Source organism: Pecten maximus, chromosome 14 (genome assembly GCF_902652985.1).
Source record: "Pecten maximus chromosome 14, xPecMax1.1, whole genome shotgun sequence".
In the NCBI taxonomy this organism is placed as follows: Eukaryota; Metazoa; Mollusca; class Bivalvia; order Pectinida; family Pectinidae; genus Pecten; species Pecten maximus.
Window position 1 is genome coordinate 8,488,682 of NC_047028.1, and position 10,836 is coordinate 8,499,517.

At 45.5% G+C, this 10,836-nt stretch overlaps 1 non-coding gene across 1 annotated transcript; it reads left to right on the forward strand.

The window, feature by feature from the left end:
- On the forward strand, window positions 1–72 carry Trnat-ggu. The gene has a single exon. It is a non-coding gene; the product is annotated as a tRNA-Thr (tRNA).
- The last annotated feature ends 10,764 nt before the right edge of the window (window positions 73–10,836 follow it).

The window sequence follows — 10,836 nt, forward strand, 5'->3', positions numbered from 1 at the left end:
GATCAGGTAGCTCAATTGGTAGAACATCCGGCTGGTGTTCGGATGTCCTGGGTTCGAACCCCAGTCTGACCGTGCATTTTTTTCTCTCATATTACAAATATATTAAGTCCGCAATATAGTTAAATGTGAGAAAAAATTACAAAATATTTCCACGCCGAGGGAACAGCATTGACTAACGGTCACTGGTAACTGGTAACTGGTGAGCTAATCATTATGAATATAACCCCACATTATTATATAGGTTTTGTAATACAAATTACTGCCCGCCTTCACCAAACGACCCAGAATTATAACCAGCGTACAGTTCCCTTCCCACCCGGTGGTAGGTATTAAAAGCTTACCCAGGTATATAGCCACGAGGATCAAGCGGGTGTAGGCGTCGGGAGACTGTATAGATGATTACACGCCAAAATGTTCACAATTAACAATACAAATCACAGTAGTATATTTGATTAATCTTAGATTTACAATTTTTAGAGGCGATAATAGAAAAGTTATTGTATATAGTAAATAATGATCGTCCCCGTCCAAATACGTATCTGTATACGTATTGTAAATATCCCTATCAAAAACAAATGAAATGTCACCTTTAATTGCACGCACTGTGATAAAATTCAAAATCAAACTATACTAAAGAAAAAAGTCAACAAATAGATCGTGCAAGGAAACCTTAATATAATGCCTTATAAAACCACAAACACACGGGTTGCGTTATCCCTGTAAGATTGGTCGAACGAGTGGCGCGTCCGGCTATTGATACAATGTGTCAGTCTAATAATAAATACCCTAAAACAGTGAAACAGAAGTTAGCGCACTCGAAGTCATGTGACATACTATAGTTTAGAACACTCGTTGTCATGTGACACAATAATTAGCCACTCATGGTCATGTGACACAGAAGTAGCCACTCGATGTCATGTGACACAGACGTAGCCACTCATGGTCATGTGACACAGAAGTAGCCACTCGATGTCACGTGACACAGACGTAGCCACTCGTTGTCATATGACAAAGTAGTTAGCCACCCGTGGTCATGTGACACAGACGTAGCCACTCGTTGTCATGTGACACAGACGTAGCCACTCGTTGTCTTGTGACACAGTAGTTAGCCACTCGTTGTCATGTGAAACAGTAGTTAGCCACTCGTGGTCATGTGACACAGACGTAGCCACTCGTTGTCATGTGACACAGACGTAGCAACTCGTTGTCATGTGACACAGTAGTTAGCCACTCGTGGTCATGTGACACAGTAGTTAGCCACTCGTTGTCATGTGACACAGACGTAGCCACTCGTTGTCATGTGACACAGTAGTTAGCCACTCGTGGTCATGTGACACAGTAGTTAGCCACTCGTTGTCATGTGACACAGACGTAGCCACTCGTTGTCATGTGACACAGTAGTTAGCCACCCGTGGTCATGTGACACAGTGGTTAGCCACTCGTTGTCATGTGACACAGTAGTTAGCCACCCGTGGTCATGTGACACAGTGGTTAGCCACTCGTGGTCATGTGCATTTCCCCTTACTATATGACACGTCATTAGGCGATAAGTTATGAATAGCAATACCCGAACCCCCCCCCCCCCCCCCCCCCCCCCCCCAAAAAAAAAATAGTCGAGTGCGTTACCACTGCCCCACCCGCCCATCCTCTCCTCTGATAAGGAAGACAGAGTATATATCTTTGGATCTCAGATGAAATGTAACAATGACGTCCTGATCCCTGAAGGTTCATCCCTTTGTCTCTCCGAACTTGATGCTCTGGATTGGCGAGTTTGATTTAGTATGATAGGGTGTGTTTCGTGTGGATTGTTACAGGGGTAAGAAATGCATTCATTACAAGCACGTCGCTTAAAATAGTTAACACATTCCACCCATAGGCGACATTCCTACTATTATTGAATATCGTACGACAGTTTAGAGCGCCGTTCATATTTCTAAGGGATTCCAAGCTTCTTCAAAATCCGCCTGTTACAGTCAGTACACATTGGTCTATAAGTATATATAACAGAGGCTGATTTAGCGAATAAACACACACAATACACTACATTAACGAAACAATCACTGAAAAGTAGATGATGAATGCATTATCTTTACACACACTATGGGCGAAAGAATAAGATACAAATTTTATACTGATAATTACAGCCGAAAAGTTATTGTTGGCAGCACGGCCTCATTAGTAACGCTGTAAACAGACTTCGTACTTAACTCATCAACGTGTTACATATCTGAATGTTTTGCATGTTGGGGTGAACGATTGGACTGTTTTGTCAGGAATGCACACGTCTGCTGTTCTGTCAGGGGTACACAACTCTGTTGTTTTGTCAGGGGTACATAACTCTGCTGTTTTGTCAGAGGTACATAACTCTGCTGTTTTGTCAGAGGTACACAACTCTGTTGTTTGTCAGGGGTACACAACTCTGTTGTTTTGTCAGGGGTACAGATCTACTGGTATTATACCTCGCTGTTTGTCAGGGGGTACAGATCTACTGGTATTATACCTCGCTGTTTGTCAGGGGTACACAACTCTGTTGTTTTGTCAGGGGTACACAACTCTGTTGTTTTGTCAGGGGTACACAACTCTGTTGTTTTGTCAGGGGTACACAACTCTGTTGTTTTGTCAGGGGTACACAACTCTGTTGTTTTGTCAGGGGGGTACACAACTCTGTTGTTTTGTCAGGGGTACACAACTCTGTTGTTTTGTCAGGGGTACACAACTCTGTTGTTTTGTCAGGGGTACTTATCTACTGGTGTAATACCTCGCTGTTTGTCAGGGGTACAGATCTACTGGTGTAATACCTCGCTGTTTGTCAGTGGTACAGATCTACTGGTATTATACCTCGCTGTTTGTCAGGGGTACACATCTACTGGTGTAATACCTCGCTGTTTGTCAGGGGTACAGATATACTGGTGTTATACCTCGCTGTTTGTCAGGGGTGCAGATCTACTGGTATTATACCTCGTAACATTAGGATTCTTACCAGTAAGATCACTGATTTTATAAAGTATATTTTTCTCTTATTTTACATTCCTATAAATAACATTATCCAATATTGTGGAATTGACGAAGTTATATATAAATACTCGAAAAAGGATGCAAATTTGTGGACCTACACTCGTTGAAACTATAAAATCACACTCCCGTACTGATCATGTACGTACACAATATTCGTAGCTTTGATTGGTCGATAATATGAATTTTAACCTGGACTACATCACCGCTTTATACTTACGCGTGTAGTCCACGACTGTTGTAAGTTTGTAAAGATAAAAGGCCGTATATTTATGTTCTTGATCGAATATATTTGAACTTCCTGAAGAAAAAAACACACTTTTGAATATTATCAGGACTACGCCTAGATATATTGGTGATAAAACAACTGGGTGTCTGAATAATAAGAAACGTCGACAGAACACTGTCTTCCTTTAGTGAGACGAAACCAATTAAAACAGGTGGGTCACGAGGGCAGAAAACACCCAAGTAAGAGTTAACTGGTTTTTATATTAGTCCCAATATCATGACGTGTCAAAGACATATGATAAAATGATGACGATAGCGATAATTTGCCTGTCAATAATCCTGACAAGACGATAACTAAAAAGCATATTAACATTTCCTCGTCATATTACTGAAGGGAACGTAAAACAAACGCGCGCGTGTAGGAAATAGACTATTGGTCTCGGTCCTTGTACGACACACGCATCCCCGGAGTGCTTGGTACTATAGGGTGTTGGTATCAATCTCTCTGTGTACACATCTCACATGCGCTCAAGGAGTGCTTGGTATTGTTGCGTGCGACACACGCGCTCCTGGAGTAATTGGTACTGTTGGATGTTACACACGAGCCCTTGGGGGTGATTGGCACTGTTATCTTGGTACTGTTAACTTGGTACTGCTAGGTGTGACACATCCGCTCCTTGGGTGCTTGATACTGTGGGGTGTGACACATGCACTACTGGAGTGCTTGTTACTGAGAAATATGGCACATGTACCCTTAGGGTGATTGGTACTGTTGGGTGCGACCCAAGTGCTCCTGGGTACTTTGGATTTTGACACGCTTTGGTACTGTGGTGTATGACACACGCCCCTGGAGTGATTGGTACTGTGGGATGTGACCGTCTCTCCGTATACACAGCACACACACGCCCCTGGAGTGATTGGTACTGTGGGATGTGACCGTCTCTCCGTATACACAGCACACACACGCCCCTGGAGTGATTGGTACTGTGGGATGTGACCGTCTCTCCGTATACACAGCACACACACGCCCCTGGAGTGATTGGTACTGTGGGATGTGACCATCTCTCCGTATACACAGCACACACACGCCCCTGGAGTGATTGGTACTGTGGGATGTGACCGTCTCTCCGTATACACAGCACACACACGCCCCTGGAGTGATTGGTACTGTGGGATGTGACCGTCTCTCCGTGTACACAGCACACACACGCCCCTGGAGTGATTGGTACTGTGGGGTGTGACCATCTCTCCGTATACACAGCACACACACGCCCCTGGAGTGATTGGTACTGTGGGATGTGACCATCTCTCCGTATACACAGCACACACACGCCCCTGGAGTGATTGGTACTGTGGAATGTGACCATCTCTCCGTATACACAACACACACACGCTTCTGGAGTGATTGGTACTATGGGATGTGACCGTCTCTCCGTATACACAGCACACACACGCCCCTGGAGTGATTGGTACTGTGGGATGTGACCATCTCTCCGTATACACAGCACACACACGCCCCTGGAGTGATTGGTACTGTGGGATGTGACCGTCTCTCCGTGTACACAGCACACACACGCCCCTGGAGTGTTTGGTACTGTGGGATGTGACCGTCTCTCCGTATACACATCACACACACGCTTCTGGAGTGATTGGTACTGTGGGATGTGACCGTCTCTCCGTATACACATCACACACACGCCCCTGGAGTGATTGGTACTGTGGGATGTGACCGTCTCTCCGTATACACATCACATACACGCCCCTGGAGTGTTTGGTACTGTGGGATGTGACCGTCTCTCCGTATACACATCACATACACGCCCCTGGAGTGATTGGTACTGTGGGATGTGACCGTCTCTCCGTATACACAGCACACACACGCCCCTGGAGTGTTTGGTACTGTGGGATGTGACCATCTCTCCGTGTACACAGCACACACACGCCCCTGGAGTGATTGCTACTGTGGGATGTGACCATCTCTCCATATACACAGCACACACACGCCCCTGGAGTGATTGGTACTGTGGGATGTGACCATCTCTCCGTATACACATCACATACACGCCCCTGGAGTGATTGGTACTGTGGGATGTGACCGTCTCTCCGTGTACACAGCACACACACGCCCCTGGAGTGATTGGTACTGTGGGATGTGACCATCTCTCCGTATACACATCACATACACGCCCCTGGAGTGATTGGTACTGTGGGATGTGACCATCTCTCCGTATACACAACACACACACGCCCCTGGAGTTATTGGTACTGTGGGGTGTGACCGTCTCTCCGTGTACACAGAACACACACGCCCCTGGAGTGATTGGTACTGTGGGATGTGACCATCTCTCCATATACACAGCACACACACGCCCCTGGAGTGGTTGGTACTTCCTAGTGTGACTAACTTCCCTGACAAGATACTAACTTTGTAGGGTGTATCCGAGTCTGTTTAGTAGTTTCCGGTACAGCATGTGATGGTTTGTGTACTGATAAATATATCGCTACAACCCTAACACGTCCCCGGACGATAATAAACATTCCCAATAATAGTATAGATCATACAAACATTTAACATGTTATTTATCTATTTTCGAAATACATAACAATATCGGTATACACATATCTCTATATGCATTGCAAACTACCTTTGTTAGTGACAGGATTAATCTGAATAGAATACTGAACACCATTTTACACTGCGGAATAAGATGATCTATAACGATGAGTATGGTTTCTATTAACGATTAGGGTGTATTATAATGATCGGTGTATAACAGATTGCACATTTAAATATAAATATAAATTAATAAATAAATACAGTGCAGATCCCATCCACCTGACTATGAGATTTGTACATAAATGTTTAAAGGGGAATAACTCCTGGAGTTTCCTTGTTTGCGACACACTACTTGTGATTTGTCTAAATTAAGATATTGTTTTTCCGAAGTCGGTATGTAGGTCTTATCCCCCCATCCCCTATATATCGTAACCCTTGACCCGTGTCAAAAAAATATATGAATATATATGCATCAAATTTTAACGCTCTTTTTCGTAAAAGTCAACGTAATGCGGGTTTCTAAATACGTCATAATGTCAAACATAGCATTGTAAGGGGGTGACAATATAGGAGTTGGGAGGGAGATTTTTTTACGAAGGTAGAAATTGATATGACACAGGTCCAAGTCAGACTCAATGATGAGCGCCTTTACAAATGTAAACTTCAGCAACTTCGAAGTAAGTTGGCCCGAATAGAAGCGGGAGAAGGGGTTGTACTGTGGGAGAAGTACTCAGAGAAAAGCTACACGTTGTTTATTCGGCAAAGTCGTATCAGATCGTTTTTGTAACCTCCGTCTTACAGTAACGACAAAATAATGTGTGATTTCGCGATCAGTTGAACAATCAAAGTCAATGCAGTAAATCTAACGATTGGCTTCAAATAGTGTCAGTATGTAACACGAAATCGGCATGTCTGTCCCAAACAGTGGATACGGAACCGACATGTCTGTCCCGAACAGTGGACTAGTTGATATTTGTCCCTCTCTCTAGAGCTTGATGGGCGCGTGGATGTTTGTTCCTCTCTAGACCCTGACGGACTAGTGGATGTGTGTTCCTCTCTCTAGAGCCTGACGGACTAGTGGATGTTTGTTCCTCTCTCTAGAGCCTGACGGACTAATGGATGTTTGTCCCTCTCTCTAGACCCTGACGGACTAATGGATGTTTGTCCCTCTCTCTAGACCCTGACGGACTAGTCGATGTTTGTTTCTCTCTAGAGCCTGACGGACTAATGGATGTTTGTCCCTCTCTCTAGACCCTGACGGACTAATGGATGTTTGTCCCTCTCTCTAGACCCTGACGGACTAGTCGATGTTTGTTCCTCTCTCTAGACCCTGACGGACTAATGGATGTTTGTTCCTCTCTCTAGACCCTGACGGACTAGTGGATGTTTGTCCCTCTCTCTAGACCCTGACGGACTAGTGGATGTTTGTTCCTCTCTCTAGACCCTGACGGACTAGTGGATGTTTGTTCCTCTCTCTAGAACCTGACGGACTAATGGGTGTTTGTCTCTCTCTCTCTCTAGACCCTGACGGACTAATGGATGTTTGTCCCTCTCTCTAGATTCTGACGGACTAATGGATATTTGTTCCTCTCTCTAGAGCTTTACGGATTATGGATGTTTGTTCCTCTCTCTAGACCCTGACGGACTAATGGATGTTTGTCCCTCTCTCTAGACCCTGGCGGACTAATGGATGTTTGTCCCTCTCTCTAGACCCTGACGGACTAATGGATGTTTGTTCCCTCTCTCTAGACCCTGACGGACTAATGGATGTTTGTCTCTCTCTAGACCCTAACGGACTAATGGATGTTTGTCCCTCTCTCTAGACACTGGTGGACTAATGGATGTTTGTCTCTCTCTAGAGCCTGACGGACTAATGGATGTTTGTTCCTCTCTAGACCCTGATGGACTAATGGATGTGTGTTCCTCTCTCTAGACCCTGACGGACTAATGGATGTTTGTCCCTCTCTCTAGACCCTGACGGACTAGTGGATGTTTGTTCCTCTCTCTAAACCCTGACGGACTAATGGATGTTTGTTCCTCTCTAGACCCTGACGGACTAGTTGATGTTTGTTCCTCTCTCTAGAACCTGACGGACTAATGGATGTTTGTCTCTCTCTCTCTCTAGACCCTGACGGACTAATGGATGTTTGTCCCTCTCTCTAGACCCTGACGGACTAGTTGATGTTTGTTCCTCTCTCTAGAACCTGACGGACTAATGGGTGTTTGTCTCTCTCTCTCTCTAGACCCTGACGGACTAATGGATGTTTGTCCCTCTCTCTAGATTCTGACGGACTAATGGATATTTGTTCCTCTCTCTAGAGCTTTACGGATTATGGATGTTTGTTCCTCTCTCTAGACCCTGACGGACTAATGGATGTTTGTCCCTCTCTCTAGACCCTGACGGACTAATGGATGTTTGTCCCTCTCTCTAGACACTGGTTGACTAATGGATGTTTGTCTCTCTCTAGACCCTGGCGGACTAATGGATGTTTGTTCCCTCTCTCTAGACCCTGACGGACTAATGGATGTTTGTCTCTCTCTAGACCCTGACGGACTAATGGATGTTTGTCCCTCTCTCTAGACACTGGTGGACTAATGGATGTTTGTCTCTCTCTAGAGCCTGACGGACTAATGGATGTTTGTCCCTCTCTAGACCCTGATGGACTAATGGATGTGTGTTCCTCTCTCTAGACCCTGACGGACTAATGGATGTTTGTCTCTCTCTAGACACTGGTGGACTAATGGATGTCTGTCCCTCTCTCTAGACCCTGATGGACTAGTGGATATTTGTTCCTCTCTCTAGACCCTGACGGACTAATGGATGTTTGTTCCTCTCTCTAGATCCTGACGGACTAGTGGATGTGTGTTCCTCTCTAGACCCTGGAGGACTAATGGATGTTTGTTCCTATCTCTAGATCCTGACGGACTAATGGATGTTTGTTTCTCTCTCTAGACCCTGATGGACTAATGGATGTTTGTTCCTCTCTCTAGACCCTGACGGACTAATGGATGTTTGTTCCTCTCTCTAGACCCTGACGGACTAATGGATGTTTGTCCCTCTCTCTAGACCCTGATGGACTAATGGATGTTTGTCTCTCTCTAGACACTGGTGGACTAATGGATGTCTGTCCCTCTCTAGACCCTGACGGACTAATGGATGTTTGTTCCTCTCTCTAGACCCTGACGGACTAATGGATGTTTGTCCCTCTCTCTAGACCCTGACGGACTAATGGATGTTTGTCCCTCTCTCTAGACCCTGACGGACTAATGGATGTTTGTTCTTCTCTCTAGACCCTGACGGACTAGTGGATGTTTGTCTCTCTATAGACCCTGACGGACTAGACCCTGACGGACTAATGGATGTTTGTTCCTCTCTCTAGACCCTGACGGACTAATGGATGTTTGCCCTCTCTCTAGACCCTGACGGACTAGTGGATGTTTGTTCCTCTCTCTAGACCCTGACGGACTAGTGGATGTTTGTTCCTCTCTCTAGAACCTGACGGACTAATGGATGTGTGTTCCTCTCCAGACCCTGACGGACTAATGGATGTTTGTTCCTCTCTCTAGATCCTGACGGACTAATAGATGTTTGTTTCTCTCTAGACCCTGACGGACTAATAGATGTTTGTCTCTCTCTAGACCCTGACGGACTAGTGGATGTTTGTTCCTCTCTAGACCCTGACGGACTAATGGATGTTTGTTCCTCTCTCTAGATCCTGATGGACTAATGGATGTTTGTTCCTCTCTAGACCCTGGCGGACTAATGGATGTTTGTCCCTCTCTCTAGACCCTGACGGACTAATGGATGTTTGTCCCTCTCTCTAGACACTGGTGGACTAATGGATGTTTGTCTCTCTCTAGAGCCTGACGGACTAATGGATGTTTGTTCCTCTCTAGACCCTTATGGACTAATGGATGTGTGTTCCTCTCTCTAGACCCTGACGGACTAGTGGATGTTTGTTCCTCTCTCTAGACCCTGATGGACTAGTGGATGTGTGTTCCTCTCCAGACCCTGACGGACTAATGGATGTTTGTTCCTCTCTCTAGATCCTGACGGACTAATGGATGTTTGTCTCTCTCTAAACCCTGACGGACTAATGGATGTTTGTTCCTCTCTAGACCCTGGCGGACTAATGGATGTTTGTCCCTCTCTCTAGACCCTGACGGACTAATGGATGTTTGTCTCTCTCTAAACCCTGACGGACTAATGGATGTTTGTCTCTCTCTAAACCCTGACGGACTAATGGATGTTTGTTCCTCTCTAGACCCTGGCGGACTAATGAATGTTTGTCCCTCTCTCTAGACCCTGACGGACTAATGGATGTTTGTCCCTCTCTCTAGACATTGGTGGACTAATGGATGTTTGTCCCTCTCTCTAGACCCTGACGGACTAATGGATGTTTGTTCCTCTCTCTAGATCCTGACGGACTAGTGGATGTTTGTCTCTCTCTAGAGCCTGACGGACTAATGGATGTTTGTTCCTCTCTCTAGACCCTGACGGACTAATGGATGTTTGTTCTTCTCTAGACCCTGACGGACTAGTGGATGTTTGTTCCTCTCTCTAAACCCTGACGGACTAATGGATGTTTGTTCCTCTCTCTAGACCCTGACGGACTAGTGGATGTTTGTCCCTCTCTCTAGACCCTGACGGACTAGTCGATGTTTGTTCCTCTCTCTAGACCCTGACGGACTAATGGATGTTTGTTCCTCTCTCTAGACCCTGACGGACTAATGGATGTTTGTCCCTCTCTAGACCCTGACGGACTAATGGATGTTTGTCCCTCTCTCTAGACCCTGACGGACTAATGGATGTTTGTTCCTCTCTCTAGACCCTGACGGACTAATGGATGTTTGTCTCTCTCTAAACCCTGACGGACTAATGGATGTTTGTCTCTCTCTAAACCCTGACGGACTAATGGATGTTTGTCCCTCTCTCTAGACCCTGACGGACTAATGGATGTTTGTCCCTCTCTCTAGACCCTGACGGACTAATGGATGTTTGTTCCTCTCTCTAGACCCTGACGGACTAGTGGATGTTT